This window comes from Topomyia yanbarensis, chromosome 2, assembly GCF_030247195.1.
Source record: "Topomyia yanbarensis strain Yona2022 chromosome 2, ASM3024719v1, whole genome shotgun sequence".
NCBI classification, from domain to species: Eukaryota; Metazoa; Arthropoda; class Insecta; order Diptera; family Culicidae; genus Topomyia; species Topomyia yanbarensis.
In genome coordinates, this window is record NC_080671.1 from 386997639 (window position 1) to 387021789 (window position 24151).

At 38.3% G+C, this 24151-nt stretch overlaps 1 protein-coding gene across 7 annotated transcripts in view; it reads left to right on the plus strand.

Moving 5' to 3' along the window:
• The window catches only part of LOC131684722 (mucin-5AC), a 768934-nt gene that overhangs the window by 240745 nt on the left and 504038 nt on the right, over positions 1-24151 (plus strand). The window lies entirely within an intron of this gene.

Consider the following 24151-nt stretch of genomic DNA (forward strand, 5'->3'; position numbering starts at 1 on the left):
TAACTTATCGTTGTCCATTTTGGCTCTATACTAAGTACAATTCATTTGATGTTTCAATGGTAGTCACAATTATTAGAGAAACTTTGGATAATTCAGTACACGTTTCGTTTGAGTTCTGCGTATTGTACAAGTAAATTAGCGAGGATTACAATAAGAGTTTATGCATTGTGCAGATAGTCGTTTTGACTACATTTTTGCAATACACATTTCTGAGTAGCAACTAATGACCAATATGACAAAAAACATATTTATTCGCAGAAAATTAAGACTTGTAATTTCAAACATATTTATCCATCAACAGCAGTTTTTATGTCCAGTGACATTTTCAACGGCGACTTGCGTTTCCAGCAATTTAAATACTTATCCTGATAGTTTGAACCATTTCTTTTTCATAGTATTAGTTTGTAGTTTATCCATATATCCTGAACGAGAATTCCGAACGAAACAATATGCACGCTATAAGGATGACTGGAAAGAGACTGCATTGCAATCAGCTAGATGCACGGTTTTTGTTCTATCGACAAACACATAATCACCAACATAGACTAGATACTTCACACTATTTACTTCAATGCAACTGATAACTTTGAAATATCTACCTGCCTCATTCACGAATCGCATTCTCCTTCTGTCGCTCTCTGTTTAAGAGACTCGAAAGCACATGTGATCTTGTCTCATTTTACTATTTCGAATTGCGCGTATTTATGTTTTCTGTACAAACTCTTTTGCTCGGGAATATGTGACCAACGTTCCAACGTTCAATTTGTTTTGGAATCCCAAAACAAATTAAACGTTCCAGGCTCCTTATGAATAATTAACGTCCATCAATAGAGAAGCAACACTAGATAATCTTAAACAAAGCCGTTAAGAAAAGAAGAACGAAAACGAAAAAGCGAAAACAAAAAAGAATGGAAACCCTAGAGAGACCATTGTATAGTAATCAGCCATTTTCCAGATAATGGGACTTTCAAAAACAACTCACAACTTTCTGATACAATGGCCCTCAAATTCGTGCAATCTGGTTTATTCAAAAATGGTTTTTAATTTCTTTCTAAATAATTTTTCAGTTCTTTTTTATTTCGTGGATTTCATTCACTTTTTATTCATTTTCATTATTTGACTAATTTTAAGTATATGGTCATTGCATTTTAACTATTTATTTAATTCATCATTCTTTTTATTCATTTTGTTCATTTAGGTCCATTTAATCTATTTTATTCGTTTCATTCTTTGGACTCGCTCTGATCAGTTTATTTTTCCGTGCATTTTATTCATATCATTCATTAAACTAATTTTATTCACTGTTTTCATTCTATGCATTCAATTCGTTTTTTTCCAGTTCATATGTTATTCAGTTTCTTCATTTTAATCTGACTATTTTTTCAGTTTTATTGATCCTAATTATTTATTTGACAAAATTTATTTTTTCTGTTTATTTATAACTTTTTACCATCGCTAAATTTTTCATTTTATTAACCATTACATTTTGTTCTGCCCATTTTCTTCTCCTTTTTATTCATTTTATCGATCCTATTCGTTTTGTTCATTTGATTCGTTTGTTTGATTTATTCATTTTATTCGATTCATTCATTTTTAATTTATTTAATTTTATTCATTTCATTCGTTCCAATCATTTTATTCATTTTATCCACTTCATTCATTTGATTAATTGTATTCACTAGGTTCATTAAATTCAATCGATCCATTTGATTCATTTGATTCATTTGAATCATTTGATTCATTTGATTCATTTGATTCATTTGATTCATTTGATTCATTTGATTCATTTGATTCATTTGATTCATTTGATTCATTTGATTCATTTGATTCATTTGATTCATTTGATTCATTTGATTCATTTGATTCATTTGATTCATTTGATTCATTTGATTCATTTGATTCATTTGATTCATTTGATTCATTTGATTCATTTGATTCAGTTGATTCATTTGATTCATTTGATTCATTTGGTTCATTTGATTCATTTGATTCATTTGATTCATTTGATTCATTTTGATTTTATTTTGGTTGCTTTCATGTAACTTTAAAATGTTTCACAATATCGCCTTGATGTCAAAGAGAAAGTTGCAGGAAAGTTTACTGACCTTTTGAAAAACCTTTTATTGTTGATGGAGAACTAACTTATGAAAAGATCGTAATAAAACAAAATAATTGTGTTCTTAAAACAAAAGTTAAAATATCTCGAGAACTACTACATTTTAGAAAATTTTTGTTAAGAGCATTTCGATTTAAAATGGCGTTTAGAATCATATTCAAAAAGAAAATTGTATTTTTGACTGCAAATAGTAAGAATAATAAAAAAATGTCAAAAGTTGTTGTTAGGAAAACTTTTTATTGAAAGCTTCTCCAGGATCCAAATACACTAAAAAAGTTGCTTTTACGTCTTTAAAACGATAAACATTAAATTTTTGACATTTTTTGATGGGGTAACGCGAATAACTTTTAAAAAGAGCATAATTACACGAATTAATTGTTTTTGAAGGAGCAAAATTTTAAATATCTCGAAAACTATCGCATTTTGGAAGATTTTTGTTAAATGCATTTTGATTTTAAATGGTGCTTAGAATTATATTCTGTAATAGAATTATAATTTTGTATGTCTATTAGTATGAAATTTAAAAACATGTGCGAAGTTATTGTTAGGAAAACTTTTTCTCCATCATGCAATCACATTCAAAATGTTTCTTTTCTCTTTAGGTTTTTGGTAACAAAATATAAAAAATTTAAAAAAATGGGTTTTTTCGCAATTTAAATTTTTATCATAAATTTTTATCATAAATTTTTGTTTTTTTTTTTTGAAAAATGACACAACATTTTTTTCAGTGTATATTTTTTTCAGACAGAAGTATTCATTCCCTGTAACTCGTTCTCAGATAGTTTTGCTGTATAAAATACAGTAATCGAACAAAAAAATTGAAATTCATACACGTAGAAACACCCTTTTGAAAAGTTGCTCTTGAGTCAAAATAATCTTATTACCTGTGGAAAATATTTAGTCTTGCATGACGGTGAAACGTGTAAAGTTTCATTGGAATCTAAGATGGTCGGTCACGATTTTAATGATTTTCGGACGGATCTTCGTGGAATTCCTCTATGGTATTCATGTGAAATTTATTTGAATATAATTGGAAATACCACATGAAATGCGTTTTAATGGATTTCCAGGTAAAATTCAATGAAAACCATTTATTTCACTTGTTTACATGAAAACACACATCAAAGTGATATTTAATTTCATGTGTTTTTATGTGGGTCATTATCAGAGTATAGGTTGTTGAAATTCGAATGTTCGAATTACCATAAATTGAATACCGGCAAGGACTTTATTGGTTCTAGCATTTATCCCAAATTCTCACACACATTTTCGTAATGTAGATGTTTCATTCCACATTCCTGCCACGAGCCTTCAAAATTCATATACCTGCCAAAGTCTCAAAGTTCCACAACTTGAAAACCATTTATGTTGGCTGTAAGTAGCATCCATAAAACTTCGGTATACCTTCATAACCCTTCCAATCTTCCATTCGTTGCATCCCATTTCGCTTATGTATCTACAAGCAAAACAGTTTAGGACGGGTCTTCACTTTACTAGATGCCACTCATCCCGGAAGCTGACTCAATATCCGAAAACAGTTATCCGCTTCATCCCGACGAGGAGGGTTCACTTCGGATGCATCATAAACTTTTCACCTTGATGATGATGAAATGGATACGTGATCGAATTGGTTGACGGTATACCTATAGGATATTTTTTCCAGTAGCAGTATGGTAGTAAATCAATCGTCTGTCCTTATCCTCGCACTCTCAGAGGTTATCTCCGAGTGTCGTGCCATTTTGACACCGGGCTCGATAGGGGAGGGACACGGCGAACGGGAATTAATGACGTTATAAGTGGATCATTAAACCTATCTTCATCCCTCTTCCAGTCGGATGGTTTGTGGGAATTATCCTTCTCCTGGAGGGTGGCAAGTATAGGCTTTACGATTTGCATTGAGGCGGAACTGGAAATTCGATTTAGCTGTTTTATGGGCGTGTTTAGGGGCCAAAGTTAGGAAATAATCCAACGGGGATGGCTGCCAGATTTGGAAATTAGGTCAAGGGATGTTATCAGTTGTGCTATTCAGCATGATCGCATTTGCATACTTACCCACTGTAAAAGCGTGATAATGCACTTGAAAATGATGCGGATTAAAAAAGTTATTATTAAAGCGGTCCTCGCGAAACCGAACCATATTTTTTGGTCTGTATGTACTCGGTTATGATAGTAAAAAAGAGAGCATATGGCATGCAACGTCAATAATTACTGTTTATTTGTAGCTTTTCCTGTATGGCGGTCATTACAAGTTCCGAGATATATGGAGAAGCATTATTTACGATGAAGAGTTTGCAAATTATATTATTCTCCATAATTATCAAACCGCGGATTTAAATGGAACATCACTTTGAAATATTTCCAAGTTTTACTCAAAATGTATTCGTGTTTCAAATTAATTTTTGAGATGACAATATAGGTAACTATACATCAATTAAATATCACACTAATTGCTCAAGTTAGCAAACGATGAGATCAAACAAGAATCTAGGTAATACAATGTGACCAAATGAAATTCCCTTGCCCTTCTCCTCTTAAATATTCATTTTGTACCACCGCGACAATGTTAAATATTCAAACTCGATATTTTGGTTTATTTGATTAATTACGTTCATTAAGCAGCTGTGTGGAACATTGCTGGAGGTCATCACCGTTAGCTGCAACCTCTATAGGTACAACCATGATGACAGGGCTAGTGCAATCAGGTCATTTTTCAACATAGCATCGATGTTTACGCCAAAGTACTTTTACCGCAATTTAAATCAGATTACTAACGTAAATTATGTCCAGTTGGCACCTAGCTGCCATCGTAAGCTACCTACCCGAGTGTGGCAATCTCGAGTTACTAGATACAATCGATCTTCAACAGCTTCCGGAACCGTTACCTATATCGAGAGAGAGGCAGGGATGTCTTTCCATTCGGTCCAGAATACCAGCAAGCTCACATTCCTTCGGCACGGGAAGGCTGATTTATGGCACTGTCCGGGAGCAGGAAATTAATTGCTCGATTGCTCGAAAACGTTGGACGGGGCAATTTTCTCACCGTTTGTTATTATACGCGCTATTCCTGTTGGCAGCTGGCTGGCAGAGCTTCCCATCACACTCTGTAATCAACCATGTGACGATGGAATAGACTTCAAACCTGTCTGATGAACGGAAGAAGTAAGCCGCTCTCCCGTCGTGCATCGAGCTGTTGGCAGTCGACGGTCATCAACGAGCGCTTATGGATCAATTAGGCATCGTTTTATATCACAATGCGATGTAATGCTTGCTATGTTTCTGAAGGGTATCTGGCATTTCTGTTTCCCGTGAAGTAGTCAGGTGTGGGCCGTCAATAATGTTTAGCAAGTGTCGGAGGAAGATTTTTTCCCAGGAAACCTATATAACTGGGTTTGTGGATTTTCGTAAATCGACATTAATCGGCTATGAAGAGCGCACTAAGTTCCATGCCGCTCCATTACTAATGATTAACTAGCAGTGTGCTCGTCGGGAACATAAATTGAGATAGGGATTCGGCGGTCTATGTGGAAAAATCCTTTGGCTATCTGGGTAAATAGGTTATGCTTAGAATCATTGCTTGTTTGGCCGCACATTTGAGTTGGCACTTTTTCAGGTAAGGTAATTACTTACCTTCGAATGCTGATTCAATTTTTTCCGCAACATTTTGCCGCCGTTTCAGCAGTTTTGTTGGTGGAACCGTTTCCGACGAAATGGTGGAACAAGGTGGATTTCTGATCCAACGTTTTCGGAACGATTTTAGCGTACTTGTATTGCTCGCTAAGAAAGGAAGCTTCTACGTGCTGTTTTCAAGTACAACGAGAGGTACAACATTTTTAGAATTATTGTTGTTTTTGTAACGTTTACTCCACATGCAGATGGATCAGATTATGGACTCATCCATCTCGGATTGGAATGCTTTTGCTCCCTCTCATGTCCCGGCAGGTTTGTTTCCGTTTATCCCTCTTTCTGTACCACAAATGCCGACTAAACCTACTCAATCCATTCAACCACTGTCGTGTTAAGGCTTACCAAGAAGAATCACTTAATGTAATAAGGTTCACGTTGTATTTGTCTAACCCAGAGCCGTAGCAACCTAGGGGCAAGCAGGGGCTTTGCCCCACCACGCGTTGTCCGCCTCACCACGCATTGTTCTTATTTATAAAATCGATACTAGAAAAGAAAACAAATAGTATAAAGTATAATCAAACAAAAAGCAAGAGAGAGATCTATTTGTAAGCGTCTCGTTTTTATTTATTATTATTATTTTTTTTTATTTCAATTATAGAGGTTTTAACCTTAAGGTCATTCGCCTCTTCGGGTTAGAAAAATCTCTTAGGAAAAATTTCTAACCCTATGTGCGGGGTCGGGACTCGAACCCAGGTGCGCTGCGTACAAGGCAATCAATTTACCAATACGCTGGCCCACTCCCCTCTTATTTATTATTTATTATTGTTGTATTTGTATAGACAGAATTCACAGTTTTACGCAAAATTTCCCGTCAAATTTCAAACGAAATTTCACGCAAAATTTTACGCGGAATTTCACGAAAAAATTCACCGTGCCGTGGAAAGCCTCCTGAAATTTTGCGAGAAATTTCATGTGAAATTCCGCGTGAATGTTCGCGCTAAATTTCGTGTGCAATTTCGCGCCAAATTCCGCATTAAATTTTACCTGAAATTACGCGTCAAATTTCGCATGACATTTTACGTGAAATTTCGCGTGAGGTTTCACAAGAAATTCGGTGTGAAATTTCGCGTGAAATTTTGCATGAAATTTGAGGATGGCTGCGTAAAATTTCACGTTAAATTCCGTGCGAAATTTCGCATGACATTCCAAGCAAAATTGTCCATGAAATTCCACGTGAAATTCCGCGTGAAATTCTCTGTTAAATTCCGCGTTAAATTTCGCGCAAAATTCCGCGTGAAATTTTAAATGAAATTTCGCGCGAAATTCCTTGTGACATTTTGCTTGACATTTTGTGTGAAATTCCGCGTGAAATTCTGCACGAAACCTCACGTGAAATTTCGCGTGGAATTCCATGTCGAATTTCAAGCAAAAATTCCGTGTGAAATTCCGTACAAAATTTTCTATGAAATTCAGCGTGAAATTTCGCGGGAAATTCAGCATGAAATTTCGCGTGAAATTCAATTTGCATTACACGTAAAATTCCGGTTGAAATTTGCGGAATTGCGCGTGAAATGAAACGTGAAATACCGTTAAAATTTCGTGTGAAATGTCGCCTGTAATTTAACGTGAATTTTAGCGCAAAAGTTAACGTAAAATTTGACATAAAATTCCGTGTGAAATTCTACTTGAAATTTCGCGTGAAATTTTACTTGAAATTTTGTGTGAAATTCCGCGTGAAATTCTGCACGAAACTTCGCGTGAAATTTCGCGGGAAGTTTTAAGGAAAAATTCCGTGTGAAATTCCGTACAAAATTTTCTGTGAAATTCAGCGCGAAATTTCGTGGGAAATTCCGCATTAAATTTCATGTGAAATTCGGTTTGTATTACATGTAAAATTCCGGTTGAAATTTGCGGAATAGCGCGTAAAATTAAACGTGAAATGTCGTTAAAATTTCGTGTGAAATTTCGCGTGAAATTCCGCCTGAAATTTAACGTGAATTTTGGCGCAAAAGTTCTCGTGAAATTCTACTTGAAATTTCGCGTGAAATTTTGCTTGAAATTTTGTGTGAAATTCCGCGTGAAATCGTGGAATTCCGTGTGAAATTGGCCGTGAAATTCCTCGTGAAATATAACACGAAATTCGGCGTGAGGCTCGTGTCAATTTCAGTTGAAATTTTGTGTGAAATTTCACGTGAAACTAGGCGCGGAATTTCACGTGAAATACGGCGTAAAATTTTGCATCAAATTTCACGTGAAATTCGCGAATTCGCGTGAAATTCCGCTTGAAAATTCGCGCACAAATCTGCGCGAAATTTCCCGTAAGGTTTTGCGTGAAATTTCGCGTGATATCGCGCGTGACATTTCGCGTTGCATTCCGTGTGGAATTTTACGTGAAATTCCATGTAAAATTTCGTGTGACCTTGCGTGTGAAATTTCGTGTCAAATCTCGCGTGGAATTTCACGAGAAATTTTCTTGTGAAATTCCTCATAAAATTTCGCATGAAATTCCGCGTGAAATTCTGCGTGAAATTCCGCTTGAAAATTCGCGTTAAATTCCGCGCAAAATTGCCCATGAGGTTATGCGTGAGATTTCGCGCGAAATTCCTCGTGAAGTTTCGCTTGAAATTTCGCGTGACATTTCGCGTAACATTTCAAGTCACATTTTGCATGACATTCCCTGTGAAATTCCACGTAAAATATTTCGTAATAATGTTGCGTGTATTTTATCGTAAAATCTCGCGTGGAATTCCCCATGACTGGCGTCGCATTCCATGTTAAATTACACATGAAACTTCGTGTGAAATTACACATTCCGCTTGAATTTTCGCGTGAAGTTTCGCGCGAAATTCACCGTGAGATTTTGTTTGAAATTCCATGTAAAATTCGGGCTGAAATTTTGACTGAAGTTTCACTTGAAATTTTACGTGAAATTCCGAGTGAAATTCCGTCTGAAATCCGCCGTGAAATTTAACGCTAAATTCGGCGTGCAATTTGTGGAACTTCGCGTAAAATTTCGTGTGAAATTTCAGTTTAAATTTTGTGTGAAATATCGCGTGAAATTCTGCCTTAAATATCGCGTGAAACATAGGTGCGGAATTTCACGTGAAATATGGCGTGAAATTTGCGTAAAATTTTGCGTGAAATTGTACGTGAAATTTGCGTTGAATTCCGCTTGAAAATTCGTCGTAAAATCCGTGCGAAATTCTCCGTGATGTTTCGTGTGACATTCCGCGTGACATTTTGCGTTACATTTCGCGTGGCATTCCGTGTGATATCTCACGTGATATTCCGGTGAAAAATTTCACATGAAATTCCGTGTAAAATTTCGTGCCAAATTTCGTGTGAAATTCAGCGTAAAATTTCGTGTGAGGTTCCGCATAAAATTCCGCTCGAAATTTTCTGTGAAATTCCGCGTGAAATTTTGCGGGAAATTTCGTGTGACATTCGGTGTGCAATACACGTAAAATTTCGGGTCAAATTTGCGGAATTACACGTGAAATTAAACGTGAAATACCATGTGAAATTTCTTGTGAAATTTCTCTGTAAATCTCGTGCGAAATTTCAGGTAAAATTTCGTGAAAAATGTCAGCGGATATTTCGTGTGAAATTTCAGCTGAAATTTCGTGTGAAAATTCGCGTGAAACTCCGCCTGAACTTTAGCGTGAATTTTAGCGCGAAATTTCACGTGGAATTTCACATAGAATTTCTCGCAATATACCACACGAAATTTCACGTGAAATTCCGCGCGAAATTTCACATGCAAGTCCGCGTGAAATTCGGCGTGAATTTCAACGTAAAATCTCGCGTGGAATTTTGCGTAATCTCAGCGCGAAATCATGCGTGTAATTCCCCGCGCGTTCTCGCGTCAATTTCCATGTGAAATTACACATGAAATTCCGTGTGGAATTACATAAGAAATTTCACGCGAAATTTCACGCCGTATTTCGCGAGAAGCAAAGCAAAATTTTCGACACGAAATTTCTAAAAAGAGCAGAACACGTTTACATCTAGTGCCCAAACAAAAGAAAACGAAATTCAACGCGAAATTTCAAGAGGAATTCCACGTGGAATTACACGTGAAATTTTACGCGGAACTGCACACGTGACTTACATTTGAAAATTCACCGCACGTGAAATTTAATGCGGAATTCGACACAAATTCCGCGTGGAACTCCTCTTGAAATTTCGCAATACTCTCACGGTTGGCTGTGTGGAGTTCAAATTGCTTTTGTTTAGGAAACATAGGATACTCTCGGTAACCGGCTGCCCAGAGTTTAAAAAAAAACAAAAACTAAACAAGATCTTTTCTTTTTCGAGTGATCGTGAACTCGAAGACTAACTAAACAACTACATAAAAAAATATTCTTTACAGGTCGCCCTTTCAAATGAAAATTCACGGGAAATTGTATGCGGCATTCCTCAATTTTACGTGAAATTCCACGCTGAATTTTATACACAATTTCGCGCCGAATTTCACGCGATATTTCAGGCGGAAATTTCATACGAATTTTCAATTGAAATTTAACACGAAATTTCACACAAAATTTTGGTGAAAATTTGACGCAAAATTTCACGGCGAATTTCACGCAAAAACTTTCATGGAAAATTTCAAAGGGGATTTCAAACGGAATCTCGAGCGAAAATTCACGCGAAATTTCGTGCCAAAATTCACACCGAATTTCACATGAAATTCACACCGAATTTAACGTGAAATTTCATACGGAATTTAACGCGAAATTTCACGCGGCATTTCATGTGAAATGTCACACGGAATTTCACGACTAATTTCACGCGGAATTCCACGCAAAATTGTACGCGAATTTCACGTAAAATTTCATGCGAAATTTCAACAAATTTCTACTGAAATTTCACGAGAAATTTCACACGGAATTTCACGAGAAATTTCATGCGGTATCCTTCAACCTTCAAAAAAATTTCATGCGAAATTTCACGCCGAATTTCACGCGAAATTCACACCGAACGTGAAATTTCACACGGAATTTAGCGCGAAATTTCACGTGAAATTTCCCGCAGAATTTATGCGAAATTTAAGGGAGAATTCCAAAAAATTTCAACTGTTATTTCACGTGAAATTTCACATGGAATTTCACAGGATATTTTATACGGCGTTCTTAAAATTTCAAGCAAAATTTTATGCAAAATTTCACGACAAATTCCACCCGAATTTAACGCTTAATTTCACATGAAATTCACACCGAATTCACCGTAGAATTTCACGCAGTATTTCATGCAAAATTTCACGATGAATTTCACGCTGAATTTCACGCGGAATCCCACGCAAAATTTTACGCGAATCTCACATAAAATTTCACGCGAAATTTTCCGCCAAATGTTGCACCAAAAATTCATGCGAAATTTCAGGCGTAATTTCAACTGAAATTTCTCACGAAATTTTACTACAGCTTTCACATGGAATTTCACAGGAAATTTTATGCGGCATTCCTCAAATTTCAGGCAAACCGACCGAATTGAACGTGAAATTGCACGCGAATTTTACGTAAAACTTGACGCAAAGTTCCACGTGAAATTCCATGCCTTATTTCACCCAATATATCAGGCGGAAATTTCACACAAAATTTCAACTGAAATTTCAAACGAAATTTCAACTGAAATTTCAAACGATATTTGACACGGAATTTCAGATGAAATTTTACGCGGAATTCCAAAAATTTTCTAGTCGAATTTCAAGCGAAATTTCACAGAGAATTGCACGGCGAAGTGCACACGAAATTTCACACGAAAACATAAAATCCTACGTACGTCGCTGGAGAAATCAATTTTGAATATACCGTGCGATCAAAAATCATTTGTTCGAGTTACATTTCCGGCCAGCTCAAAAAAGTGATTTCGAGAAAAACGCTGTTAAAGTACACACGAGATATACTTATAAGGGATTGCGGCAGAATAGAAAATTTGTACCTTTATGTATTGTTTTCGTCTTCCATGTTCTGAGATATCATTTTATACATCCTAAAGCATATTTTAGACTTATAAATTGAAAATCGATTTTTTTTAATTCTACGGTGGTGTAACCCCTTAAATGCTTACAGTAGATATAGAACACTAAATTAAGATTGTCGCTGGTATCAGTGGTGGAAATATCATTGTTTTGATTCTGGTATACCTAAATAAGCAGTTTTACCCATTTTAATTTTCTTTTAGCCAGCAAAACAATGGTCATTCTTGGTTAGTGCATTTTCACTAATTAGAATGCACAAATTGTCTAAACTTGCACTGACTTTTAATAAATTTTCATTCCTTGTGTGGTATATCTTTCATTTCATAACAAAAACAGTCGAAAATTTACACTGATAGAATTCGCTATATTGAATCCATAAATTTCACACACAATTTTTTGCAATTTGTAGCACATAAAAACTATCACACACATAAATATCATGTGAAGGTTTTCCGTGATGTAAATTTGTTCTAGCTTGAAATTCATGAGTTTTAAACTTATAAATTACAGAAATTTATTTCAGCTTTCCTGTCTCTCCTCGTGATTACGACTATATTTCCCAAGACATGATTTTCACAAGCTGTTATAGTGGTCGGGAAATGCTTCAATGGTATCCGGGTGACTCGCATTCATAAGCGTGCAAATCCAGCCAACTCCATCCAATCGAGCAGAATTGTACTATTATCAAAAGGAAATTGCCGATAACTAACAAAAAAGAAACTTCGCCAAGCTGGTCAGACACTGGAAAGAATTAACAACTGAGAAGGACCAGCAGGCCAATGTGTAGCAGATGATGGTGCTCATTTCGGGGAAAGGGCAGTCGTTATCTCGAAAACCAAATGCCCCTGCCCATCCGTCGACATCAGTGCGCGGTTTGTCTGGAGTTGATAAAGTCGGCAGAAACTTTGCTCAACCCTGCACAAATCCGAACAAAAAGAGCTGAGGATCACTCGTCGCTGTTGTGCTATCTTATGACAAGCGCCATTTAGCACATTCCGAGAAAAACAATTTTTAAAGTTTGAGATTGAATATCTTGAAACTTATAAATGGTATAAACATTCCAAAGAAGACAATTAATGCTTCTATCTATTCTTCATCAATCTCTTAAATATTACGAAGATCGCTTGACTATGTTGCGAGTTTTTACTATGAATGTAAACAAAAGTCGCACTCACACGTGTCATAGGCGTGTATTGATGACAAAATTTGTATGACGTGTCATAATCGTGCATGAAAAATTTTCCATAGAAAAAAATCATCAATTTTCAACTTTTATTCATATCTTTGCGTTCATATGGGCTATAATCAATCGGTGAAATGCATTTTGAAGGAAATGAGTCAGGGCATCTAGAAAAAATAGTTATTTTTAGTTACAGTGTTGCCATATATCCTTTATTTCCAATTTAAAACTAAAACTGTGTTTTTCTCACAACTCGTGTAATTTTCTTTTGAAAATGTTTATGTCATTGTGTTCCTCAGATATTTTCACGCATAAAAACATCTAAAACTTCAATATAATTTGAGCAAATCCCTAGATACAGTGATTTTAAGCAAAAAACTCACAATTTCTCATGACGTTTCTCGCAATATCTAAGTAACCAAGTAGAATTTCAAAATTCTGAAAACGCCACTTTGTAGAGATTTTTCAAACAAGTAATGTGGCATATCTAACTCAGTTTACCCCAAAATGGCGTTTGTCATAAGATAGCACAACAGCGACGCACTGTGCTTTGAGTCCATAGCTGGCTGGCAGCCGATGAAAATTTGCATCAGAATTGTGTTCTCATTCTGCCGAAAGTGCCAATCAAGGACGTACGGATCGATTTGATTCAAATGGAAATAAGCTAAACATATTAATGACTCGCAGAATTTATCACAAATAGCTACCATCGGTTCGTTTCGACTGCCTCGTTGTGTTGTTTCAAATGACGCATCGCAAAATCGGACAAATAAATTAATACATTTCAAGCTGTTGCAGTTGCTAATGGAAAACTGTTGGTGTTGATAAATCGTCAGCAACGGAAGACGCTAGCGTAAACGATGCCCCCATATTCAAGATAAATTTTGTTTATGCGTTTGTCGGAGTTGTCTACTTCAATGAAACGAAGCGGAACAGTGTTGGCGTAGCGCGATAGAAAATTTCTCGCGCTTGATGTAATCGAACGTTACCAAAGATGGCTTGTTTGAATGCAATGGATTGAGTTATTTTAACCTTAGGGTCACTCGCCTCCTTGTTTGAGTTAGAAAAATCCCGTTCGAAAAATCTCTAATCCTACGTGCGTGATTGGGACTCGAACCCACCTGAGCTGCACACGTGGCCATCGATTTACCAACTATGCTATCTCCGCTCCCTGGTGATTTTAACCGTTTGATGGAATATAACAAAAAGAACACATTGTTATTCAAGTACCACGAGCGTCCAAATACTTATGTAAAAGTTTTGCTTGGCTAAAGCAAATTGAGTATTAATAATGCATCTCAATTAAAATAGATGAAAACTTTCTTCAATGCAATATATTTCAATTACCCTCTTTTAGTTCCATTTAAAAACTGATACTGCATAACACTTATTAAATCACATTCAATAGCCATTGCCGAGCCATCCACTTCCAATTATCTTGCCATTGCAATAAAAACAAGTTTGAAAATTCGCCCCCCGGAAAAGTTGTTCTTTGACAAGCATAGATCCTGCCTCCCCCGAAGCATTCGTGCTTAACCGGCCGGATCCGCTCCCGGAATCAAAACCAAAAACATTTTCAGCACCATTCAAGCAGAAATCCAGCCGTGGGGGGTTTGCGAAAGAAAGAGGAACTAAATCAACTTGCTTCAGCGAATTTAAAATCATCAACTACAAACAACTCGAGTTCTCGGGCGTAACATGCGCTGCCGTTGCCTTGTGGAGTTTTTAGTTTTGTTTTTCATTTTCCACCGAATTGATGGCCAACCAGTTTATTCCCGGTAGGTCAACAATGGAAGTTGAGTTAGCTTTTGATCTAAGAAGTATTTTTCTTGTGGTTCTGCATTCATCTCAAGGCAAATTCACTTAGGCTGCTTGCTCAAGCAGACTAATCACATAAGCCGCACTGGAAAGAGCAGCAGCAGTAATGTGGAAAACTGGAGGAAATGAGCGACACAGACACTCACTGAATATTAATCGACCGTAATCGATAAGCTGATTAACGAGACGAGAGGATGATGTTGGATCACAGGGTTCGATAAACTTGGTGGTGAGAAATCAATCATGTTTTTTAAGAATCGATTAAGAAATCTTGAAAGGTACCATTTGTGTCGTTTGATGACTGTAACCGAAAAAAAAAAGATGGGTGGGTAATGTCTGCGACATAACCGGAGAGATGTAGAATACATAAGGAACACGTTCTTCAAATATGTTGATACTCATTGGAATTTTCGGACAAAAGGTGATTTGGGCGAGGAATATTTCAAATTATTCTTTACAAAAATGATGGTGGTCCTGAAAAGGACCGGTTTTGTTGGCGTTGTTGGCCTTGGTGAGGGAGATGGCTAACGATGAAATTAATTGTTAGCATGAGGAAGTCGCGTAGTACTGGCCAATGGAAGAACAGATAATAATTGATTCCTGAAAATCAATTTTTCTTTATTCATGTAAATTATACATACTTACAAATCTAACAGAAGATTCCTGATCATATTTCTGAATCATTAGTGCGAACATTGTGTAATTTGGTTAAGTACAATGAAAGTTACAAACTTTCCAAACTCGACCTTCTGTTCCTTCAGAAATATTGAAATGGGGTGTCTATTAAACCGTTAGTCGTGGTCACAATAAAAAAAGATGGGTGGGTAATGTCTGTCACATAACCGGAGCGTCGTGATTTCAATTCGAGACGTTAATTTAAATCTAATAATATTCAACAGAATCACGTTTGAATGGGAAATTTTCAAATAATTCTCTATGGTAATAATGGTGGTTCTGAAAAGAACCTTTGGTATCGGCGTTGGTGTTGATGGTGATGCGCTGGATCGTTGGATATTTTTGGCATGATAGTTACGTGCCTGGCGAACTGTTTTGTAGCCTCGAACAAAACGACAAGACTGGCTTCTTCGGGTACCATTACGGCTGAACTTTATAAGCTTAGCTCGACTTTGAAATCCTGCACAATCTCACGAATCAGACACTGGTAGGGCCATTTTGTTTGCTACTAGCACGGAGCTGCACAAAAAATCATTTAATGCAGTTAGTTCACGGGGGCTGCCAAAAAGCTTGAATAGAAGCATGCGACTTCAACGTTTCTCTTAAACACATGCAACAACACATTCGTTTTGGTAATACTGATAATAACAGTAGAAAGGAATGGAAAAGCAGTGCACGAAACGAGCGAGAGGATAATTTAAATTTTTGTTCCGTGTGCAAGCTACTTCTTTCCACCCAACGTATTATGTTGCTTGTTGAAAATTTGCTACACACCTTAAAATAAAAGTTTCAGTTTAACTCTCACTAGAACACAATTGATTGGTCCTGAAAAGAACCGTTGCTTTTATTGTAATTTACGCCCACTCCCACAAATCGACCAAGTAGGCATCAGTGGCTTCATTACGGCTGAGTTTTGTAAGCGTAGCTCGACTTTGAAGTAATACACAACCTTACGAACCAGACGCTGGAATGTTAGCCAGCGGATTAGTTGCTCCGTTGCCCTTTAGTTGGGGCGAAATACTAGCATGGCGACAGTTCCTGATCGGTAGTTGGTTGCGATGGGCCACCAGTAGCTGGGGCACTTTTGCGGACCGTCATCATCGCCAACTGCTTTCCTCCGGTGGACTGGCTGCTTGCTAGTGCTTGAACGAATACGAATGATGAGAAAAACCGACCGACCAATATTCATATATGAAAACACAAGAAAGCACTACTATCGCTCTCCCGCTCGTTTTCGTGCCATTCCTGTGCCTTTCCTTTCCGTTCGGCTACCAATACTAGCATAACCAAAACGAATATTCTGTCTTTCCATCGCCTTCAATCTAGTGGCCAGTGCTAGCAAACTTGCATGTTCAGTTTTTCAATAACAACTTTCCAACAATATTTTCAAAGAATGTTGCAGATTTGAAAAGAAGGAAGGAGAAGATTTTCACAAATTTAAATTCTTTTGTTTTATTTGTTAGCGCTGATAAAGGCTATTTAGTTTGCTACTAGCAAGGAGCTGCACAAACAAATCGATTTATGCAGTTAATCAACGGAGGCTGCCAAAAAGTTCGAATAAAAGCATGCGACTAGTGTACTTTGCATGTTCTATATTTTATCAATACTAGAGAGGATCAATAAAATAATTCAAATTGTTATAGCGACATGGAATTGTGGCAACACTGGCCATGAGATGGTGGGGGAACACGCACATTCGTTTTAGTTATGATGGTAGTAGCAGCAGAAAGGAATGGAAAAGCAGTGCACGAAAACGAGCGAGAGAAGATAATTTAAATTCTCTTTCTTTCTTTCCACACATCGTATTTCTTATATTGCTTTCTGAAAATTATTTGTTATACACCATAAAATGTAAATTTCAGTTTAACTCTTATTAGAACACAATTAATTGGTCCTGTAAAGAACCGTTTATTGTTTTATTGCGGGAGCATAATTCAGACGCACTCCCCGCGGACACGGTGAGCTAGAAAGCACTATTTTGCATTCTCGAACAAACCGACCAAGTAGGCATCGTTGGCTTCTCGGGGCATCATTACGACTGAGCTTTGTAAGCGTAGCTCGACTTTGCAGTCCTGCACAATCTCACGACCCAGACGCTGGAACGATAGCCTACTCTGTTGCCCTTTAGTTGGGGCGAAATTCTTGCAGGGCGACAGTTCCTGATCGGGTTGCGATGAGTCACCAGTAGCTGGGGCACTTTTTCCGCCGTCGTCATCGCCGACTGCTTTTCTTCGGTGGACTGGCTGCTTGCTAGCGCTTGAACTTGAACGAATACGAATGATGAGAAAAACCGACCGACAGATATTTATATAATCGCGCTAATATGCACTACTATCGCTTTCTCGCTCGTTCTCGTGCCGTGCATGAGCCTTTCCTTTCCGTCCGGCTTCTAATGGCCTAACCAAAGGAATATGCCGTCTTTCCCCCACCAAGTGCTCTCGTCAAGCAACCCAATGCGAATAACCATACGAACAAACATGTAATGGACCTATATATAAACTTTTCATTATTTTATTGTTCGGTTGGTCTACCATAACGACGGCTCTGTGCGGGATGGGCTGAAAATTTTCACTTTTCCGAGTCGTTTTCGAAAGATTTTTCAAAACACATTTTTTTGTTATTAGTACATGTTATACATACTTCAAATTTTAATACAGCATAGAGGAACATATTTGCAACAAATTGGTCTAAAAATCAAATCATTCTGTTAAGTATGATAAAAGTTATTAACGTTCAAAATCTGACGCGGCGCCGCAGCCGATATTTTGAAACGGGACCCCTATATTGAAACCTTAAATGTATTCTACATTAAAAACTGTTTATGCAACATTGTGCAATTGTGCACTGAAAGTTATTCGGTGACATAAATGACAGTACATCACATTACCTTCTCAACTCGCACAGAGTATAAGAAAAAAAAATCGCTCCGCTGTAGGCATCAGTGAAGGAAGCAAACAAATTACTTATCGGTTGTTCTCTCTCCAGTGCACAATCACGTTACCTCTACCTCTTGTGTCAAATAGTGGCAAGTGTCGACACACAGCTTTTTTGGTGCAGTGTATTCCTACCGATTAGTTGTTTACATAGGGTAACCGCTAATTTGGACCCCTACATATTTTAAGCCCTGTTAATGTATTTGCCTCCTACACTGCCAAGTTTCTCTGCATTTGTTTGGTTTGATGCAGCAATTACATTTCTTGGGTTGTCTATTAATTTTCAATATCATTAGTTCATCTCTAATTGTTTAAAATTAAACCGAATCCACAGTTTTCAAAAATATCACCGAAAACGTTTCATGTTTCAACGATAGCCAAGAGGAACCGGTGGAAATGATATATTCTCAAATTGGATTTAAATGTACAATTATAATATTTTTATCGATTTAATTAGTTTGTCTGATTTGGTATTATGCATGTTACGTGTTTGAAAAGGTTCCTTCGTAATGTTTTATCTAAAAAATCATAAATAAATGGTGTCCACAATATGTCTTAAAAAAATGATATCAACTTATTTCGGACACCCCTTGATTTTCTTTCTTGACAGCTATTTGTTTATCGAATTAGAATAATCAAAAAGTGAAAAATTTCGTAACGGTAGGTCGCCTGCTCTTTTTGGTCAAATTATTTAAAAAGGTTCAAACCAATGGATGTCGAAAATCAAACGATTGAGGAACATTTCATTGGAGACCATAATATGACCAAAGAGGAGATTTCTGAAATCCATGTTGAAGAACATTTGTAGTTCGAATTTGTTGAATTCGACGAGCTATATGTGACAAATCTAAGAGACATACCACAGCTAAATAATGATAATAAGAGTGTGCTTGATGAATTCCTAGAATCGCCTGAAACACTCACACGAACAGGAACATCAAGATTCAAGCGACGTAGTCCTGCTGTTTTAACATTGCGCCGAACAGTTGAATACCACAAGATGAAAACTGAAGAAAAAAGGAAAGTAAAGGAAGAAAAACACAGAAAAACTGAGCTTAGAAAGAATAACAAGAAACCACCTCGTAAACAAAAGAATTAAAAATTAATATTTTGTACAAGAAGATTCCTGACGAACTTAGAACCTTGATTTATCATCCACTTGAGGATGTTACTCCATAATACTGCTACAGATGAATTGTTACACGAAGTATATTATTGTTAACTCTATTGCATAACATTTAATGCTGCTTGGTTAAGTCTGCAGTAACCTAATTGTACCGAAAGTTTTTCTATTTCTCAAAATGATAGAACTAAAAAAATACTTCATGCAGTCAGCCTTTCATATAAAGATTAATGTACCATTTTTGATTGGCAGTCACTGATTTTCTTATGTTCTTCTTTCATGCATTAAATATACTGCAAAGAGAACGAGTCAGTAGGTCAGTTTAGTAGAAAAAACTTCACTGTTTCCAAAATATATTCAGTCACATTCAGGGTGTCCAAAATATGCTTGGAACACTGTCCAAATTAGTGTGGAAGGGTCCGAAATGTGAAAAATTCATGCCGTGAAGAAATGTCATTTACGAGTTTATGTAAATGTATAAAACATCCATTGACAGTTTTCTTTTAAGAACAGTAATTTTGGAGCAGACTCGTGCATGTATTGCATTAAAAAACATAGGCAAGCAAATATTTTTTGACGTTCACCTAATTTCACTTCCTCTAGGGGTCCAAAATTGGTTGGTTACCCTAAATCGCTCAAACTATTTTTACTTTTTGACGAGATTTGTGAAGTTTTTATCATTGTTTGTCGTGTTAATCGACTGATAAATTTGTTTTTAACATTGTTATTGTGCAGTGTGAAAGTGTCTCCTTAACTTAACCACCAAAACTTTCCACCGAACGCAGCGCCGTCTATATTTCATTGTTCACATTCTCAGATCGGCACGCACTATAGCAAGTGCATGCGATCACTGCGCGAAAACCATCAAATCGGAAGACGACTTTATCGAATATATGGGTTTTTGCAAAAATGTGGTACATATGCAATGTGGGAAACAACTTAACAAACCGTTTTTGAAAAAAACTTGCGGAAAACCCAAATTTATTTTGGATGTGCAATGAATGTGTCAAGCTGATGAAGTTTGCTCGCTTTCGTGACACCGTTTCTTCACTTGGATGTGTTATCGCTGGGAAAACGGATGATGTCTGTGCTGAACTAAAGGCCGAGTTATAACCAGAAAATTTCGCGCCTCGCCAGAAAGTTTTCAACAGCTACTCCAGTCCGGCCAAACTCCGGTACCTCTCGACCACTTCAGAAACGTCGTCGCGAGGATGGCCTTGATCTGAGCAATATTCTTGTTGGTGGTCGAAAGCTAGTCGATAATAGCAACATTGTTACGGTTCCACCTCCCGCGCCGTTGCTCTGGATGTATCTTTCCCACTTTCATCCTAGCGTTAGCAAAGAGACTGTCGAAAAAATGTCTAAAGAAGGACTAAATTGTAACGAGGAGATAAAGGTTATTCCGCTTGTTAAAAAAGGCATAGACGTCAGTATTTTGAACTTCATATCCTTCAAAGTTGGAGTTCACCCAAAGGACCGTGATGCAGCTCTTAACCATGACACATGGCCGCAAGGCATACTGTTCAGGGAATGTGAAGGCAGCCGTACCCAGAACATTTGGAGCCCGCCGACTGATTTTTGATACTTCTCTAATACAACCCGGCCCATCAATGGTCCTGCAGAGGACTTCGCAACGATTGGCCATGCCACTATACCAAGCTACACCGCCCTTGTGAAGGAGTATCGATGCCGATCGCATATTGGGATGCAACGCAGTTGGTACTATGGAAGCCCTCGATCCCCCCGCTACAATCGAGCCCTTGCCGCCAGCGTTCAGCAGTCGTCCCTGTCCTGTATGTGTGGGTGGAGAAAGGGTCTTCCAAGCCGCCTTTCTCGGCAAGTATTATACAAATTGTAACGATACAACAGTTGAACCGATTCACGCTTCTAGCTCATCGTACGACTCTCGCCGTAAGCTGCTGCCACCCCGTTCTTGTTCTCCGCATTCCGCCATCGGGTTTCAACGCATACTGGGACGCACCGCAGTTGGCACTATGGAAGCCATCGATCCCCCCGCCACAGTCGAGCACTTGCAGCCAACGATCATCAGTCGTCCCGGTTCTGTGTGTGGGATGGGTGAAAGGGTCTTCCAACCTGCCGCAAATGGCAAGTATACATCTGTTCCGAACACTTCAAGCGCTGATGTATTCTTCGCTTCCAGTTTTTTGCCTTTTGCTCCGACATCTGGTTATCAGATGCCAACCATTTCTCTCGACGACGACGATAGTCGAATTTTGAGGCGCGACGCAGTTGATTCGGGATGCCTCGAATCCCTCACCACAGTCGACCAAGAAAGAATCTTCCTACACGGCAACATGGCTTCGCTCTCTGCTGTACCTGATCCGTCCTCCAGCAACATCGAGATTTTCTACCAGAATGTTGGTGGCTTAAATTCATCAACGGACAGCTATTTTTTCGCGACCATGGGTTGCTGTTACGACGTTATCGCCTTGACCGAGACGTGGCTCTCACTGTCTCGCCAGGTCTTTGGTTCAAAATTCGATATATACCGCTGTGACCGCAATGCCCCCAACAGCCAAAAGACATCAGGCGGTGGTGTGCTTATCGCCGTTCGCCGTAGTATAAAAGCCCGAGTGATCAATTATGACCGGTGGGCGAGAGTTTCGAGCAAGTGTGGATATCAGTGAAACTTGTCGATTGCAATCTGTTCCTGTGTGTTGTGTATTTTCCACCTGACAGAATTCGTGATATCAGCCTGATCGATGTACATCTTTCCTCCGTTTCTTTTATCGCCTCGATCGCCGCCGCGTCTGATGATATTGTTTTACTGGGCGACTTCAACTTACCTAGCTTGACGTGGTGCCAGGCAAGTAATGGTTTTCTACGATTGGATATCGAAAAATCTGCGCTTATTAACAATGCTAGATGTATTTTGGACAACTACAGCAGCGCAACTCTTCGGCAAATCAATAATGTCACCAACGAGAAAGGACGCACATTGGACCTCTGCTTTGTAAGTGCCCGTGACTACGCTCCGTACTGCTGCACTGCACCGACTCCTTTAGTCAAGCATGTGCGTCATCATCCCCCACTACATCTTGTATTCGCTGGTAACCTAGCAGTGAATTTTGAAGACGACTCAAGCTCTATCGTCTACGATTTTAAAAACGCTGGCTACGACAGCATCGTTAGCACGCTGTTGGATATAAACTGGGACGAAAATCTTAACAATGACGACGCGAACGAAGCAGCGATGACGTTTTCTAGTATTCTTAACTACCTTATCGACCGCCATGTGCCCAAAACGAACAATTAGTACCGATGAACACCCTCTCTAGCAATCAACCGTCCTTAGACGTTTAAAATCTGCCAAACGAGCTGCATTTAAAAAATTCTCGAAGCATAAGACACTTGCATTACGAAATCACTACTTTCAACTCAACCACGAATACAAACAAAGCAGTCGCGCCTTTTTTAGACAGCAGCGAAACGTCGAGCGCAACTGAAATCCAAGCCCAAGTCGTTCTGGAAGTATGTTAACGAGCAGCGAAAAGAATCCGGTTTACCATCTTGTATGTCGTTTAATGGAGTTTTAGGCACCGACACTAAAGAAATTTGCCAACTGTTCTCCGACAAATTTTCAAGCGTTTTTTCCAACGAGCGCCTGCCACCGCAACAAGTCGCTGCCGCCGCCAATTTAACTCCTTCTCTAGGACGAACCATCAACCGAATTTGTGTCGATAATGCTGCCATTCTTGCTGCAAATGCCAAACTGTAATCATCTTGTTCCCCGGGTCCAGATGGTGTTCCCTCGATTTTTGTCAAAAAGTGCATCAGCGGGCTTCTTGAACCACTTCGGCGAGTCTTCGAGCTATCACTCACTACTGGTACATTCCCCTCCTGCTGGAAAACAGCGCATATGTTTCCAGTTCATAAAAAAGGAAACAAATCGAACATTGCCAATTATCGGGGAATCACGTGTTTAAGTTCCGTATCAAAACTGTTCGAGCTAGTTGTGTTAGATCCTATTTTCTTTCACTGCAAACACTACATTACAGATGACCAACACGGTTTCATGCCTAAACGATCGACAACGACAAACCTGCTCTCGTTCACAACATATGTAATAGATGGATTCGCTGACGGATTGCAAACCGATGCTATTTACATGGATATATCTGCGGCCTTCGGCAAAATCAACCATGATATCGCAATAGCGAAGCTGGACAAACTCGGCATTCATGGACAACTTCTGCGCTGGTTTCGTTCCTACCTCGATGGAAGGCAACTCCAAATCAGCATTAAGGACTGTCATTCTGCACCATTCTTCACTACATCCGGCATACCACAAGGAAGCCATCTCGGTCCAGTAATATTCTTCCTCTACTTTAATGACGTCAATTTCACATTACAAGGACCCCGCCTTTCTTTCGCCGACAACATGAAAATTTTTCAACAAATACGGGATAAAACCGATGCCGAGCTTCTTCAGAGGGAACTGGACAGCTTTAGCACGTGGTGTGATCTAAACAGAATGCTTTTAAAACCGAGCAAATGTTCAATCGTTACGTTCACGCGGAAACGCCATCCGACTCAGTGTAACTACCATTTCATCGGCTCGAGTATTCCAAGACACTCTCACATCAAAGATCTCGGAGTCATCATGGATTCGCCACTAAAATTCAAACCACATACCTCATACATCGTGGACAAGGCATCACGACAGCTTGGGTTCATCTTC